The 19,018-nt window shown below is 40.4% G+C and overlaps 1 long non-coding RNA gene across 1 annotated transcript; it reads left to right on the forward strand.

Annotated features, from left to right (window-relative positions):
- Positions 1 to 613: 613 nt before the first annotated feature.
- LOC139028809 (uncharacterized) lies at positions 614 to 15,188 on the forward strand. Its single transcript, XR_011481022.1, has 2 exons — positions 614 to 804; positions 14,525 to 15,188. It is a non-coding gene; the product is annotated as an uncharacterized lncRNA (long non-coding RNA).
- Positions 15,189 to 19,018: the final 3,830 nt, after the last annotated feature.

Here is a 19,018-nt window from a genome sequence, read left to right on the forward strand (position 1 = left end):
AGGCTGTAGTGGCACCGCAACATGCGCATTGTTGCCAATTTAGCGACGTTGTCGCTATATTTAGCGAGTATTCAGACCCCTCTAGCGACACATTTTCAAAAAAGTGACTAGCGACAAATCTAGCGACTTTTTCTGGTGTTATTGGAGACTCTGACGTGAAAGCACGTATCGTTCTTACTCTTCTCAACGAGCAGCGGGTGCTGCCGTAGGCCCCACCCCGTCCCAAAGCACTCACAGGCGGTCAAGTCCTCGCGCTGCAGTCAGAGCAGGAGATGTCCACCCCTCCGCGTCTAGTTGAAAAGTTAATGGACTAATTAGACAAATAAAAGCAGTAATTTTCAATGAGATATAAGATGCGTATATCACGGCCAATGCATGAGAATTGGCAGCTCTGACAGCTCATGTTTCTCATGTGTAGGACATAAAATGGCCTACAAACCTTTTCTGTATCGTTTCTTCTATGTTGTTGAAATTTAGGCCATTTATGAAGTTGACGTTAGTTGGCTGGGTGAAAGTAAATCAAGCGAGCATTTCACCAATTTGACTGCTGGACTACTTCAAAGCCCAATTCAAAATCTGTTTACAAGGAAAGTCCCGTTGATATTCGCCACGCAGTTATTATTATGATGATCAGCTGACACAAGCTAAATATTAGCACATGAGACATCTCAAAGTGAAACTTAACTTATCCAGTCGAAAGTGCACTAATGCTCAACTTTGAGTGTTCTCAACACTTGCTGAGCATTGTTTAAAGAAAGATGTTGACTACCTCAACTTGACTCACGATCATTATTATTTACCTAGGTAAGTTGTTTGTTCACCTTACTTTGATGTGGTAACACCTTTAAATGTAAGTATTTATAAAACAGTATATTGCCGTTAGCCTTGCTTGGAAACCCGACGTTGAAGCATGCGCAGAACGATGTATGCATGTGTTCGGGAGGTACGCATGAATTTGTATCTTGTGCTCATGCTCCAGGTGATATAAATCTGAATGCACTACCAGTGCTTTGAAAAGTTGATGTAGTTATACTTTCTTGTGGATATGTGCTCACGCGCCCACGGCCTAAAGGACCAGCCGCATGGACAACCGGTAAAGCAGCATGTCATTTTATTCAACATTCTGGCATGTATAGGTTGCGAGGAAAACTTCCAGACTCGAACTAAGATTTCTGCCCGTGGGAGAATTCAATGCAATTCAGCGGTTAACCGAGCTGTTGCTCGGTTATGACTCTTGGACCCAATCCAATGATCATCCTTTTAAGGCACTTGGCGCCTGCCTAAATAATGTGAAAGTAGCTTTTGATGCWTGTCATTGTTCTTCTGCCTATGTTTATTGTCCGGACACAAAGACAATCCCTATTTCCTACGGTTATAGTTTATTTTATGCATAATGTCTTAAACGGGTGCGTTTTTTTTTAAGCGCCACAAATTACTGTATGTAGCCTATCCCAGAACATTTTCCCATGCAAATGGTAAGTTTAAGTATAAAGCTAATTAGCCTACAAGAATGAGATTTCAGCTGTGCTGAGCTGGGGCGTATGTGGGAAGTCGTAAGACCGACCTGATTAAGCGCTTTTGAGGTCGGGCCAATTCATCAACCATATACATTTAGCTAGTTTACCTAACATTCACAATACGGTCAAATTAGCTGCATTATCCAAATTGATAACTGTCAAAAATTCGTTATCTTTTGGTTAAAAAGGTGAAACGTCACAACTCGGCTCGGCAACTCGGGTAACATTTTCTCCAAGTTTCCCACTTGTAATTACAATTTGGAAGGTCTTTCAAGTGAAACTTTCCAGTATGAACTCTGAGCTTTCGATAACTCCAATAGCATGTGAACGCCCCACTAGTCTTTTAGCTTTATTGGTATTTTATTACATTGGTATTATTATATGGTATTTTATCACATGCTTGAATAATGTTAACATGATTGATAGCCAGCGTTGGGTAGGTTACTTCCTAAATGTAATCTGTTACTAGTTACCTGTCCAAAATTGTAGTCAGTGACAAGTTTTGGATTACCCAAACCCAATAACGTAATCTGATTACATTCAGTTACTTTTATATTACTTTGCCCTTAAGCGGCATTAGAAGACACATGTATGTTACCAATTGAACCACATCTATTGCAGGATAAATCAATGTTAAAGTTTACATAGCTGGCCATATATGGATGTTAAATTTAACTTCATGGGTTGGTTATGTAGGCTTCTTCTAACCCATTGCTTTCTACTACATATAATAATAATACAATTAAATTATATCTTTACATTAAAAACCAAAGTCTATCAGAATTCCATATTTACAAGATCAAGGAGTATAACATTTATTGGAATGACTGGAAGTATAGATTAGCCTAGTTGTTTTACCGGAGCGTAACACCAAAACTAAGGATTTATTAGCCAGCCCTACTCTGTACTTTAGGATTTTGTTACGGAGGACAGATTGGGCTCATTGATTCGAGTTGAAAAATAAATGCTGCGCTTATGGAATGGCATGCTTTCAGCACTTCTGAAAGTGCTATTTACATGTGAAAAATGAATTCTGCATTTGCTATAGGTCTATTGTTTCACTTTTTGTTGGTGACACTTTGATATATTGATAATATGCAGCTGTTTAAAGGGCAAATCCACAGATTAAAAAATAACAAAACGATTGCCCCACCTGTTTTGGTWAAAAAAAACTGAGGGATGGGCATGGAGAAATCTAACCACTCAGATTAATAGACAGAACTATGGATGCTGTGAAAACAAACTGTCCACTTAAGAAGCAACACTGATTGACAATAAATTTCACATGCTGTTGTGCAAATGGAATAGACAAAAGGTGGAAATTATAGGCAATTAGCAAGACACCCCAATAAAGGAGTGGTTCTGCAGTGGTGACCACAGACCACTTCTCAGTTCCTATGCTTCCTGGCTGATGTTTTGGTCACTTTTGAATGCTGGCGGTGCTTTCACTCTAGTGGTAGCATGAGATGGAGTCTACAACCCACACAAGTGGCTCAGGTAGTGCAGCTCATCAGGATGGCACATCAATGCGAGCTGTGGCAAGAAGGTTTACTGTGTCTGTCAGCGTAGTGTCCAGAGCATGGAGCGCTACCAGAGACAGGCAGTACATCAGGAGACGTGGAGGAGGCCGAAGGAGGCACAAACAGCAGCAGGACCGGCTACGTCCGCCTTTGTGCAAGGAGGAGCACTGCCAGAGCCCTCCAAAATGACCTCAGCAGGCCACAAATGTGCATGTGTCTGCTCAAAGGTCAGAAACAGACTCCGTGAGGGTGGTATGAGGGCCCGACTCTACAGGTGGGGTTGTGCTTACAGCCTAACACCGTGCAGGACGTTTGGCATTTGCCAGAGAACACCAACACCAACACCATTGCAAATTCGCCACTGGCGCCCTGTGCTCTTCACAGATGAAAGCAAGGTTCACACGCACATGTGACAGACGTGACAGAGTCTGGAGACGCCGTGGAGAACGTTTCTGCTGTCTGCAACATCTCCAGCATGACCGGTTTGGCGGTGGGTCAGTCATGGTGTGGGGGTGGCATTTTCTTGGGGCCGCACAGCCCTCCATGTGCTCGCCAGAGGTAGCCTGACTGCCATTAGGTAACCGAGATGAGATCCTCGAACCCCTTGTGAGACCATATGCTGGTGCGGTTGGCCCTGGGTTCCTCCCTAATGCAAGACAATGCTAGACCTCATGTGGCTGGAGTGTGTCAGCAGTTCCTGAAAGAGGAAGGCATTGATGCTATGGACTGGCCCGCCCGTTCCCCAGACCTGAATCCAATTGAGCACATCTGGGACATCATGTCTCGCTCCATCACCACGCCACGTTGACACACAGACTGTCCAGGAGTTGGCGGATGCTTTAGTCCAGGTCTGGGAGGAGATCCCTCAGGAGACCATCCGCACCTCATCAGGAGCATGCCCAGGCGTTGTAGGGAGGTCAACAGGCACGTGGAGGCCACACACACTACTGAGCTCATATTTGACTTGTTTAAGGACATTACATCAAAGTTGGATAAGCCTGTAGTGTGGTTTTCCACTTTAATTTTGAGTGTGACTCCAAATCCAGACCTCCATGGGTTGATAATTGATTTCCATTGATAATTTTGTGTGATTTTGTTGTCAGCACATTCAACTATGTAAAGAAAAAGTATTTATAAGAATATTTCATTCAGATCTAGGATGTGTTATTTAGTGTTCCCTTTATTTTTTTGAGCGCAGTGTATATCCAGTCCAAAAATGGATCTAGCAACTACAGATGCCTTTTAAGTCTATCAAAAGAGTGAGAGTTTAACATGTGTCCATTAGGCCTATGGATTGAATGTTTTATCAGCATGAAATTAGATTGCTCAATAAAAGTTCCACTTTTATTCCACAGCTGGGATCCGCAGCTGTGCAGTTGTTTAAGAGCACATTTTTCACTGGCTGTCCACTGGTTTCAAAAAAATTATTGATAGGCTCCCTAGTGCGCAGGCGTACATCTCAGTGCTAGAGGCGTCACTACAAGCCCTGTTCGATCCGGGCTGTATCACAACGCGCCATGATTGGAGTCCCATAGGGCGGCCGCACAATTGGCCAGCGGCGTCCGGTTTAGGGGAGAGTTTGGCCAGGGTAGGCCGTTACCTTTCATGAGCCTCTACCCCGGGTCCGGGATCACCCCCCACCCCCCACACACTGATTAGCCATAGCTAGCATAGCTTCACAAGTAGATAGGTAGCATCATAAATATCATAAATCACAAGTCCAAGACACCAGATGAAAGATACAGATCTTGTGAATAAACCCATCATTCGTGTTTTTAAAATGTTTTACAGGGAAGACACAATATGTAAATCTATTAGCTAAACACGTTAGCAAAATACAACTCTTTCTTTGTCCACCATTTTTTCTCTCCACCAAGTAGCTATCACCAATTCGGCTAAACTAAGATATTGATAGCCACTACCAAGAAAAAAACTCATCAGATGACAGTCTGATGAAATCGATAATTGTTTATGGTATAGGATAGGTTTTGTTAGAGAAAGTGCATATTTCAGGTAGAAATCACAGTTTACAATTGCACCGACCATCACAACTCGACTAGAATTACTATAGAGAGCAACGTGTATGACCAATTTACTCATCATAAAACATTTCATAAGAATAGACAAAGCATAGCAATGGAAAGACCCAGATCTTGTGATTCCAGACAATATTTCAGATTTCTAAGCGCTTTTTACAGCGAAAACACAATAAATCGATAAGTTAGCATACCACATGTGCAAACTTTACCAGAGCAATCGATTCAAGCCAAAGAGAGCTATAACGTAATCATCGCCAAAATATATAAATTTTTTCACTAACCTTCTCAGAATTCTTCCGATGACACTCCTATACATCATTTTACAACATACATAATACAGTTGTTCGAAAATGTGCATATTTAGCCATACAAAACCGTGGTTAACACAATGAAAATAGTAGGAAATCAAGCCTCAAAATGTCGGACGTCATCTTTCAGAGTGATCTAGTTTAATCGAAGCTAACATATACTTGACTAAAAAATACAGGGTTGACAGGAATCGAAAGACAAATTAGTTCTAATGCAATCGCTGATTTACATTTCTAAAATTATCCTTACTTTTCTTATACAGCGTTCGCCAAGAGAAGCTATAACAAACAAAATGCGTAATATGCGTTTAAAATATTTCGACAGAACAACGATTTATCATATTAAATATTTCTTACTATGAGGTGATTTTCCATCAGATTCTTGGGCAATGTATCCTTTCTTGGGTCTAATCTTCTTTTGGCGATAAGATTCTCTTTCCTTTCGAAATGTCACTAACGATCGAACGGACCCCGAAACGTGCCCAAAGTTTCAGAGTGCACGACAAAGAAATTCCTCAAAATCGCACTAAACGGATATAAATTGCTATAAAACGGTTCAAATAACTACATTATGATGTTTTTAACAACTATAACGACTAAAAACATGACCGGAGAAATATCACAGGCTAAACAACCATTTGGAAGGAGGCAGGTCTGATGTCCATCTTGCGCAAGACGCATGCAGGAGAGAGCGGTACTTCCACGTTTTCGTGTTTTATAGTGGCTCTATTGCGCAATCGAATCCATTCAAAGCGTGATGACACTGACACCCAGAGGAAGACGTAGAGCAGTGTCGGTTTCTCCATAGCATCATCCTTATACAGGCCCCTTAAAACCGACCCCAGATCAGGGGTCAAAATTTCTGAAATCTGACTCCCTGTCAGGAAAAGTGCTGTAGAAGTAGTTCTGTACCACTCAGAGACAAAATTCCAACGGCTATAGAAACTAGAAAGTGTTTTCTATCCAATAATAACAATAATATGCATATTGTACGATCAAGAATTGAGCACGAGGCAGTTTAATTTGGAGACCAAAAAATGCTAATGCGGAACAGCACCCSCTATAGTTGCAAGAAGTTTTAACTTAGGCCGTCAACTTCTTAAAATCAACCATTATTGGGTTCAAATATTTATATTTGTGAACAGCCATCCACAACCACCACAATCCGTAAGGCACAAATAGCTAAATGAGAGCAGCAGTGATTCACATCAATGTGCTATGTAGATYGCAATAATAAGTGACATCCATATCGCCGTAGACTATACCACTGCTGTCATCCTTAACTCCAAGCGTTTATTCAAATTGGATCATCTTTGGATGCCAACGGCAGTCGTACCATTGGAAGACAGCTTGGACTGTAGCCTACAAAAACCTATTCCTGCTCTTTTCCCGCGATCCATCAAACCCATTTTGTGTGTCATCATAGTGGTCTCTGACTGCTAGGGAGGACAATGCAAATAGTCCTGGTAGGCATTTTCAAGGGATATATAAAGTGATTGCCTATATATATWTTTTTTTTAATGAAGTGACTGAAAATCATACAGACTGTGGTTCTAAGGCTGCCTTTACACAGGGAACCCTGATTGGTCAAAATACCAATTAGTGGCAAAATGTGTAAATGCAGCCCAAGAGCCAGTCCTACGCTTCAATTTGGAGATGCATTTTTCTTCTTCTCATTTGATAGGACACACACAACTCCTGTATTAGCGGAAGAATGTTTCAGTTCTCGTATTGACTTCTCTAACCCCAAACCCTGGTCTGCTTCGCAAGCGTTCCCGTAAGTCTTGTGATGTTGCTCCTCTGGGTTTAGAAACTGTGGGATCCTCCTTATGGTGCCATTTCCGCATTCACATGCTAGTCAGAACTCAGATATTTCTGACTTGCTGATTTATTGAATGCGGCACGTGTATAATTACAACCAGTTAGCAAGTTGGTAATGTCAGACTTTCCTAGTTGGGACTAGCACATGAACTCTGCATTTCTCAGAAACTCAGATATAAAAACGAGGTAAAATCATGTCATCAGTCATCAAGTCGAAAAGTCGGGGCTCTAGATTGATTCCTGACTTTCCGACTTGGAATTCTGAGTTGGATGAACGTTCAAAACGATTTTTCCCAGTTGTCTTGAACACACTGAAGTCGGAAAATTTCCGAGTTCCCAGTTGTTTTGAATGCAGCATTAACAGCAGTCGAACGTCACCATCTGCTAATCAAAGTTACTAAAGCACACACCAATTTTCACCTGGGTCCGGTTCCCCAAAAGCATCTAGGCTAAGTTCATTGTTAGAACATTTGTAGGAACATCATTAAATCTCTGAGCTGTTTTCCAAAACCATCAATATTAAAGTTGCACTTGAAAAAGCTCGTTATTTACCGACTGCCTCAGACCACTCATAGGACAGCTAAGTGTGTCATTAGATGCGTTTTTCCTTACCGTGTCACTTTATACACAGAATTATCTCCTCTAAACAGAATCAAGATGTTTGTCTCTCTGTGACCACTGACAACTTCACAACAAAATTGACTACAACTGCAAAGTTGCCAATGTCTTTCCAATTGTTACAAACAAGCAAAGGATAAAATTATACTTAAAATGAAAACCGAGATGACTGCATTAAAAGACAAAGCCTACCTAACATTAGCGTTAGGCACCTAGGTTAATGGAGTGTCTCGGATTTCCGTACACAATAATACAAAATGCTCCTAGACCAGGTTGCTCTAGGAGCTGAATAATCCGTAGCCATTATGGAATAATTATAATGTTAAGGTAAGATTTAAATGAAGAAAGATGATCTGAGAGCAGTGTTGCCTTTCTTTCGATTCTATCAGTATCGACACGACTCAACGACACATAGCGAACGTTCTTCCTGTGTGGTGTTTTGGGGAAAGCTGGTTACATCTTCGGCCAGTGCAGGAAAGCTGCATCGTTAAAACACTCAAAAGTCTAAAGCTTACCGCATGCTTCCCAGTCAAAACAGTTAATGCATATATTATGACATTTTGTGACGTTTTGGTGTTCTGCAGGGGGTTACTTCAGCTGTTTTGAGGCTTGTCGAAGTTCAGGAGCTGAAGTCTACGCCCCTTCGTGGGTGATTGGTCAACAGTAGGGATTCTTCAATTAATTCAACGGCATATGACTAGTTTTCATGCACATTTTTTCACTTGAGAAATACTGCACCAAACATCTTAGTTAGATGTAAATTGAGCGACTAAGACCTCCTCTGCAAAAACTTTGAAATTAATTAGATTTCTTGAGTTATCTTAGATTAAATCATACTATTTTGAGGAAGTGTGCTGGCTACGGCAGTAATATTTCCTTGTTTTTCAAGCAATATTTCCTTGTTTTTCAAGCAAAGGTATTTTAAGGGAGTATGCGAGCACAGATGTTCACTTCGCCTAGCTGAATTCTGCTAGGAGCAAACCGAACCTATGTATGCGGACGCCTTTAGTTCCAACGCTATCGGGAAACCAGGCCCTGGAAGATTAGCTCACAGTGTTGTGAGCCTGGTGATTTTTTTGGGGGGGAGGGGAGAAGAGCAGGGAAGTCAAAACCTTGTAATTCAAGATTACAAGTACATTTAATGAGGAGCTTCTTGTTGGAGCCCCTCTTGCAGACCAGTACACTGCTACATAAATAATTGTTGCTACTATAGGCTATATTACATAGATGTGTAAGCCTACACTTACAATGTTTCATATGCACTATTATAATCATCCACTTCGTCACATATGCATGGACCAGCAGTGAAGTGTTTTTCTTAACAAAAATGCTTGAAGCGAGTGTTAATGAGCGCTGTTGTTTTCGAGTCAATCACATTAATGGTGTGTGCCACCAGGAATGTTTTTTTTAATGATCTACAATCAACTTAAATATTGTATAGATCATATTTTCCCTATTAAAAACACATGAATGTACAGTACCAGTCAAAAGTTTGGACACACCTACTCATTCAAGGATTTTTCTTTATTTTTACTGTTTTCTACATTGTAGAATACAGTGGTTCCTCCTTTAAAAGTTGRGAGCTTACACCGCGGGACTTAGAGGTACCCAGCGTCACGCCTTCATTCCACAAGGGGGAGTTAGAGCACTCATTATGCATTTGAGTCCCACGGTTGTTATTTGACCGGTCATATCGAGTGGTTCCAATGACGAATTTGACACYAGCCACCCGTTCCTGGTGGCTTTCTTCAGCAAAAATGGCTGACAAAACATTGTTGGAAGTAAATTTAACTTATTCTAACATCATAATTAGTCAAGCAAAAAATGTACAATTGCGAGGAATATGTTAGTTAATGTAGATACAAACAATTGTGCATATTCTTTTGTTATGCTATTTCGCTATTTTTGCTATTTTGCACGTTTTTTTTCTCAGTCATATCCAATACTAGGTGTATCAAACTCCATTCTTTGAATGATGCTGTGTCTGCATGTATGTATTACAATTATACACTTCAACAGTGTTTACCACTTCTGCTCCTGGAACATCAATGATTACACATTGTAACTATGCAATAGAGTAGAATCATGATTTAAGTGAAGGCTGATTTGTAATTCATATATACAGAGTAAAAAACAGTACATCCTGCCAGCACGCCCACAAGCGAGCCACTCAGGCGAAGAATGACGCGTGGAAGAGAGCGAGGAACGAGATGGGAGTAACAATCCAGGCTATTTGCTCTGAGACCGGCATAATGTAATGAAACAAGCAAGGAGAAGGTTTCAAACCCTCAACATTCTAGCCCGAATGCCCAAATGWATTCATTGGGGTTGGGGCCGATTGTGGCTAAAAACATTTTATCAATTGGAATCTTTAACATGTGTAAAGGTGAAAAAGTATTATTATTCGTTTTTCACAAGCAGGATGGGCTATTCGCTGAACAATAGACAACCTTTACTAAAGAATTGTCTAATAGCCGAGCTAGGTGTGAACCCCCCTCCCCAACTTGCAACAAATCATTTGTATCCATCTTTCCACATCTACCTACACACACATTTACCTACACACATGGTTAATGTTCTGAAATATATTAATATATATATACAGTTGAAGTCGGAAGTTTGCATACACCTTCGCCAAATACGTTTAAACTCAGTTTTTCACAATTTCTGACATTTAATCCTAGTAAAAATTCAGTTTTAGGTTAGTTAGGATCACCACTTCATTTTAAGAATGTGAAATGTCAGAATAATAGAGAGAATTATTTATTTCAGCTTTTATTTCTTTCATCACATTCCCAGTGGGTCAGACGTTTACATACACTCAATTAGTATTTGGTAGCATTGCCTTTAAATTGTTTAACTTGGGTCAAATGTTTCGGGTGGCCTTCCTCAAGCTTCCCACAATAAGTTGGTTGAATTTTGGCCCCTTCCTCCTGACAGAGCTTGTGTAACTGAATCAGGTTTGTAGGCCTCTTTGGTCGCACACGCTTTATCAGTTCTGCCCACAAATGTTCTATAGGATTGAGGTCAGGGCTTTGTGATGGCCACTCCAATACCTTGACTTCGTTGTCCTTTAGCCATTTTGCCACAACTTTGGAAGTATGCTTGGGGTCATTGTTCATTTGGAAGACCCATTTGTGACCAAGCTTTAACTTCCTGACTGATGTCTGGAGATGTTGCTTCAATATATCCACACAATTTTCCTGCCTCTTGATGCCATCTATTTTTTTAAGTGCACCAGTCGCTCCTGCAGCAAAGCACCACCACAACATGATGTTGCCACCACGGTTGGGGTGGTGTTTTTCGGCTTGCAAGCTTCCCCCTTTTTCCTCCAAACATAACGATGGTCATTATGGCCAAACAGTTATATTTTTGTTTCATCAGAACAGAGGACATTTCTCAAAGTATGATCTTTGTTCCCATGTGCAGTTGCAAACTGTAGTCTGGCTTTTTTATGGCGGTTTTGGAGCGGTTGCTTCTTCCTTGCTGAGCGGCCTTTCAGGTTGTGTCGATATAGGACTCGTTTTACTGTGGATATAGATGCTTTTGTATCTGTTTCCTCCAGCATCTTCACAAGGTCTTTTGCTGTTATGGGATTGATTTTCACTTTTTGCACCACAGTACGTTCATCTCTAGGAGACAGAACGCGTCTCCTTCCTGAGTGGTATGGCGGCTGCGTGGTCCCATTGTGTTTATACTTGCGTACTATTGTTTGTACAGATGAACGTGGTACCTTCAGGCATTTGGAAATTTCTCTCAAGGTTGAACCAGACTTGTGGAGGTCTACAATTTTTTTTCTGAGGTCTTGGCTGATTTCTTTTTATTTTCCTATGATGTCAAGCAAAGAGGCACTGAGTTTGAAGGTAGGCCTTGAAATACAGCCACAGGTACACCTCCAATTGACTCAAATGCTGTCAATTATCCTATCATAAGCTTCTAAAGCCATGATATAATTTTCTGGAATTTTCCAAGCTGTTTAAAGGCACAGTCAACTTAGGGTATGTCAACTTCTGACCCACTGGAATTGTGATGCAGTGAATTATAAGTGAAATAATCTGTCTTAACAATTGTTGAAAAAGTACTTGTCATGCACAAAGTAGATGTCCTAACCGACTTGCCAAAATTATAGTTTGTTAACAAGAAATTTGTAGAGTGGTTGAAAAACGAGTTTTAATGACTTCAACCTAAGTGAACTTCCGACTTCAACTGTATATTTTTCATGGCTCCCGAGTGGCGCAGCGATCTAATGCACTGCATCTTGGTGCAAGAGGCTTTACTACAGTCCCTGGTTCGAATTCAGGCTGTATTACATCCGGACGTGATTGGGAGTGCCATAGCGCGGCTCACAATTGGCCCAGCATCATCCGGGTTTGTCCAGGGTAGGCCGTCATTGTAAATAAGCATTTGTACTTGCCTAGTTAAATAAAGGTTCAATTTATAAAAACAACTGGCAGCAACTGCAGCACAATCAATAGGAGGTGAACAGTGGCTGGTGCCTAAAAATATAGCTAACTTGTTATGCAAGTGTTGCACACCACCAGATGGAGAAAACCTACACCAGTCGAGCAATTCATTTCAACAATCTTCATTTTAATTTTACTTTACAAACAACAAGAGGGCTTAATTGGAGTCTATTTCTTTGYAGCCTAGACCTATATAAAATAACTTAACTGGCTGAGGTAGTCTGAGGCTTAACAGCCTAATAGAAGTAGGATTTTTTTATTTGTCCTACTTACAATTGCAACTGGTCAAATGTAGCATCCTACATAAAACAATATAAAGGGAAAAAATCTGCACGTTCGAACTAAAACAATGTAACTAATAATGAAAGTGCACATTTGTAAATCCCAAACTCTAAAAGTAATTGGAAAGGTAGATCCAAATGATGTGTGACATTGTGGTTACAATGAAGAATGTATCCCATCATGCAAATGTTTCCTATTAGCAGGACAATAGACTTTTTATAGCCCGGCTACTGTTGTGAAAATCTCTCAACTTACAATGTATTCGATGCTTAAGTACTCTAAAGTGTTACATATATCTAACTCAAAACAGCAATTCTTTATCAACATCTTTATGCTTTCGTTAATCTTCTTCTTTTATTTCTGTAGCAATTTACAGAAAATTGCTCAAGGGCCACGGTTGATTCGTCTGTGAAGATGACATTCTTGAATGTCTCGCAAGTTTTGATCGCAAGTTTCTGACTGTAATTAGAGTGATGATGTGCCGTAATGCCAGCAGATTACAGATTGCCTTTGCCGATCACTCGTCATCTTCATGAACATAAGCAAGTGATGTCTGCTAAATAATCAATTTAGGTTTCTCCAGAAATAAATAATTTGAAATAACAAACTGTCTTTATTTACAAATTAGTGAGAATGTCTCACCCTATGTTCTGGCCTTTTTCTCACTCTAAAATTAAAACGAAATCTCCAAAATATCATTACTTTTTAAACAAAGCGATTATTATTAATTAATTTAGAATTATATAAAAGCCCCTTAGGATCTGTGAGAATATCGCTAATAATTTAGTGTAATTATTGTTGGTGGAGAGTCACGTTATTGAAAAACATTTTTTTCCGATATAATGTAGGTGAAATTAGTCTCACTAGTGTTGAGTAATGTGCTGTTAAAAATGGCGACGGTCTTATTTATTTAAAGAGGATGTTGAGGATGTTTTTTAGCACCGTTTCGCGCTGCTCTGAGGCAAGCATCGGGACTAGTCTTGATATATCAATGAGATTTTTATTTTCACTTAACCTCCGTTTGGGTATTGGCTAGACAAGAATTAGAAAATTAGGGTGCAGAAATGTTATGCTCTTACGCTCCATTATTTAACTAGGCAAGTCAGTTAAGAACAAATTCTTATTTACAACGACAGCCTACTCCTTCCCTCCGTTGTACAGCGCCATATTTTCTATTCCCATCCTAATGGAAACCCTGATGGTTTTTGTTTTTCTCTGAATAGAAACACCATAATATTAATCAAATTAATTAAGCCAAATTTCTTAATCAATCCCATATACTATGTTATTACAAAAAAAAGGTCTTAAATTCTCTGGTAATGCCAATACGGAAGACTATCAAATGCTTCTCAAAGATGCCCTCTGGTGGTCAAACTAGCAATAACTTGCGTTAACAGAAAAAATGTCTGACAAATAGATAATGTGCCACGGAATGCTGCAGCAGCCTGCAAGGTGTGCCGCAGTAGGATGCAACTTTTAAAGGAGGAACCACTGTAATAGTGAAGACATCAAAACTATGAAATAACACATGGAATCATGTAGAAACCAAACAACTGTGAAATGAATCAAAATATATTTTATATTTGAGATTATTCAAAGTAGCCAGCCTTTGCCTTGATGACAGCTTGATGAAAACACCTAAAAGAATTGCACTACATCACTGGCCACCAGGCAGGCAAACTCCATCACACCAAAACAGGCTGACATTTTTGTTGGTCTTTTCAAACGGCTCTTACACTGAGGGCATTATCATCCTAATCACAGTATTATTCTAACCTCGTAGTGTGGTTATCTGATAGAACACTACATTGTAGCTGGTCACATCACATGCAACTACGTTGAGGATTGTAATTGGCTGATGCACATTTTGAGACTGAGGAAAACGTTAGGTTTAACTTTTTCTAATGTCCAAGTATAGACCCCTCTATCTTATTTATTTACTTTCTCTCTCCACAGTACCCCAACTCGAGGCAAGGAGAGGTAGTGAAAGTGCACTGACTCCTACAGGCGCCTCGTGATGGTTAACCTCTCAACCATGGAGCACAGCACCAGAAGACCTCCACGTTGCTGGCCTCCGGTGTCTCTTTTCCTCGTCTTCATCCTCACCCAGCAGCTCTACGCCCTCATCGTGTTACACGGCCAGTTGGTCAGCTCTACTGAGGCCATCATCAGCCCTTTCAACTTCTGCCTCCAGGGACAAGATGTTGGAGTTACCTGTGATGATCAACACAACAACATGGCTACCACCGCTGGTGTATTAGTGGATATCCTCAGGGTTCTGGTCATTATGAGCCTGTATACTCCACTGGTGCTGGTGCCCTTTGCCCTCATGGCCTTTCTGTTTGCAGTCTGCTGTGATGACAGAGGGGTGTTGTGGTTCAGTGTCATCTGTCAGGCTGCTTCCAGCCTACTGATGCTTGTGGGCCTCTCTGTGTTTGTGGGGCTCCACTTTAGCTATGTGTCATTTACTGGTATGACAGCAGGGTACTATGTCTGTGTGTTTGTTAATGCTGAGCTGGCTGCAGCAGCTGTACTGACCTGGATGACAGGGAGGCGGCAGCTAAGAGATGAGACGACAGCCTATGATAACTAATAACCCAGTGGAGAGGCTTGCTGGTAACCAACAAGGGATTGTCAAGTCCTCCCTAGTGTTCAAATAAGAGGAAATATTCAGCAACCCCTAACTGACTTCTCTGCATCAGTTGACTATGCCTATGTCATGTTTTTCCAAACAAACTGTTCATAACTTTATTTTGCCTGTATTCATGTTTGTGTTCTGTTCTGTACATGGACTTATATTTGAAGTCAAATAAAGTTTCCCATATAAACTCTGAAACCTAGATGCTTTGCTCTCTTTGACCACTAGGCTACTGTAGCTACTATAGCCCTACTGTATTGTGGTCGGCAATGTTGACAAAAACACTGTCATTTCAATAAATCAACAACTAAGTAATATAACAAGATTTTGCATACTTTTTTTGGCTAGCTGTCATGTTCCAGTAAATTTGTGTGATCAAATTTCAACCATGATTATTAGGTAAAGTAGTGTCATTTAAAACCACTAATTTAGCACACAGGTCACCGAATGTGCATGCATTCATCATGATTAATGTTGCAAAATTATCAAGTACATATTGATCATGAGCCTACCTATCGTATGTTGATGTTCAAGAAAGATTTATTTATAGTTTTAGTATCTGATACTTGTATTAAGGAATAAACAGGGCCATGTTAATTCTGGTATTAGGCAATGTGCTATCATTGCCCAGGTTATTTCTATGGCATCTGTTGAAGTAATGTGCTTATGCCAGGTGCATGACTGGTTTCTTGACTATCAATTCATTTGTTGGTCTTTTTTTAGGGATAAAATGTTTATAGACTGAAAAATAATACTATGTTGCCTGGTGAAGGGTTAACTTCTACATGATCACTTGTTTCATATGTCCTTTAATTACCTTGTAACTGACTTAGTTAAAGGTGCAATATGCAAAAATCGCTCCACCATTTCTTGGTTGTTAGAATTCTAATAGTTTGCCTCATTTCAATTTATGTGTCACGAACGTGAGGAGAGACGGACCAAGGCGCAGCAGATGTTAAGTTCCACATATTTATTATAAAGTGAAACTTAGCAAAACAAATCAAATAAACTAACAACGAAACGTGACTACGTGGTGCACCTGCACAAAACACAAAATAATATCCCACAAATGCAGGTGGGGAAACAACCAACCTAAATATGATCCCCAATCAGAGGCAACGATAAACAGCTGCCTCTAATTGGGAACCATATTAGCACCCACATATAAATATCTGTCCTAGATCACCCCCTAGTCAAGCCCTGACCTACTACACCATAGAGAATCAAGGGCTCTCTATGGTCAGGGCATGACATTATGACTAAACAAGCAAGTACAGTGTAGATAATCAATGTACCATCTAAACCACTCTGAAATGTCTTTTCAATAACCAAAATAATTGTATTTTTCTGTTTTTAAGCTGGTGTACAAAACCGAAAGTAAAAGTAGTAAAAAAGTAAATTCTCCAAGTAGGTTCGTCGTTACCTGGTCGGCACACAGCAGGTACCACCTTTTAGTTCTAGCAAGAGAAGGAAAGGCCTCCCATTGTGATACCTATCGGCAGTCTATCAGCAGTGAGATTCTCAGTGTGTTTCATGCTAGTCGTCTCACTCGTATTCCACAAATATTCTTATGTTACTTAGTGTATCCAGAGTATTTTCAGATWTCATTATCAATAAATGTGGCAAAGTACAGTAAATGTAAAATTGACAAAATCAACAGTGTAATGATTGGATTCAATTATTGTCAGGTGAACTGTTGTGTCCTCAACTTTGGTAAAATAAATATATAGGCTATAGCAGCCTAATAGGTAGGTAAATGGTGTTTTCTTCCCTGTTTCTCTCGCGGTGGCGCGAACAATGAATAACTGTAGGCAAGGTCGGAGGCTTGACCACTTTGAGCAGGCCAAATCCGACTTGACAAGAACAGCCATAGACAGAGCTCTACCAAGGGTTGCTAAAACGGCTGTCCTCAAAACAGTTTGTTATGGATTTGGGGATCATGTACGACGCACTTGAACTCCCTCTACTATCCCAATTCATAGCTTACAGAAAGGTACCAACTCTTGCATAGGCCTGTTCAGTCAAACTGATCCACCTCATGAACCTTATCATCACACCAACGAGATCTAGGTTCCAAATTCACCGCGTGTCTGCCTTGATGTTCATAAAACTCCACAGACCCCTAATTGTGCAGTGGAACCCAGAACGATATGTGACCACTTGGTTACGGGGCTGTCTTTTCACCACCACGATCAAGATCTGTGGCTTACGCCTATCACTTATTAAAAATAGAAGATGATCAATTCTCACAATGGTGCTTGTTTAGTAAAGTTAGATCAAAGCTTAATGTCTCGCAAGATCACAATGATTATTTAGTATCTTACATAACAGAACCGAATATAACAGTAGGGCCTATATACAGTAGCATACTAAGCCTATAATATGTTACAAACTATTCCGTCATTTCTTATCTGAAGCTTAATAGGTCAAATGTTTTCCTTATGCAGCAAAAACTCAACAGCGTGCGTTACTAGGCAGGATACATGCATGCTTTCATTGAAACAAAATAGTCCTACAAAAGGCTAATAGTTTAAACATATCTGCTTTAATTCGCTCACGGAACAGTAATTCAAGAAGATCTAAATGCATATTCCCATTAAGATCAAATGATTGGCATGCAGTTTGGACATTTCACCGGTAAAACACCGGTAAAATGAAGAATGGTCATTATCGATTGACCGTGATGATGGCCTACTTTAAAATTAGGTATGCCTATCTTGGTGTTTGAGTGTATTTTCTTCTGATTGTGTAGACATAGGAAGACGTTGCAATTGGAGGATGCATTTCATGCATAGGTCTATTCTACAATGATATCCAATAGGTTACATCTGTCGGTACAACATTTGATTGGGAAATTATGACTATTTGTTTTGTAGTGCTCCCTCACCTAAAAAAATTGTACTACAAATCAAATCGAACTTTATTTGTCACATTCGCCAAATACAACAAGTTCGAGACCTTACCGTGAAATGCTTACTTACAAGCCCTTAACCAACAGTGCAGTTCAAGAAGAGTTAAGAAAATATTTACCAAATAGACTAAAGTAAAAAATTATAATAAAAAGTAACACAATAAGAATAACAATAACGAGGCTATATACAGAAGGCACCGGTACCGAGTCAGTGTGCAGCAGTACAGGTTAGTTGAGCTAATTTGTACATGTAGGTAGGGGTGAAGTGACTATGCATAGATAATAAACAGCAAGTAGCAGCAGTGTACAAAAGGGGGGGGGTGGTCAATGTAAATAATCTGGTGGTGATTTTATTAATTGTTCAGCAGTCTTATGGCTTGGGGGTAGAAGCTGTTGAGGAGCCTTTTGGTCTTAGACTTGGTGCTTTGGTACCTACCGCTTGTCGTGCGGTAGCAGGGAAAACAGTTTATAACTTATGGGCTTTCCTCTAACACCGCCTATTAAATAGGTCCTGGGTGGCAGGAAGCTTGGCCCCAGTGATGTATTGGGTCATACGCAGTACCCTCTGTAGCGCCTTACGGTCAGATGCCCCTGAGGGGCCCCAGTGTTAAGAATCAGCATGGCAGACGTGTTGTTGCCTACTCTTACCACCTGGGGGCGGCCCCTCAGGAAGTCCAAGATGCCTTTGCAGAGGGAAGTGTTTAGTCCCAGGGTCCTTAGCTTAGTGATGAGCTTTGTGGGCACTATGGTGTTGAACGCTGAGCTGTAGTCAATGAACAGCAWTCTCACGTAGGTGTTACTTTTGTCCAGGTGGGAAAGGGCAGTGTGGAGTGCGATTGAGATTGCGTCATCTGTGGATCTGTTGGGGCGGTATGCGAATTGGACTGGGTCTAGGGTGTCC

The sequence above is a fragment of the Salvelinus sp. IW2-2015 genome, linkage group LG15 (assembly GCF_002910315.2).
Source record: "Salvelinus sp. IW2-2015 linkage group LG15, ASM291031v2, whole genome shotgun sequence".
Classification (NCBI taxonomy): domain Eukaryota; kingdom Metazoa; phylum Chordata; class Actinopteri; order Salmoniformes; family Salmonidae; genus Salvelinus; species Salvelinus sp. IW2-2015.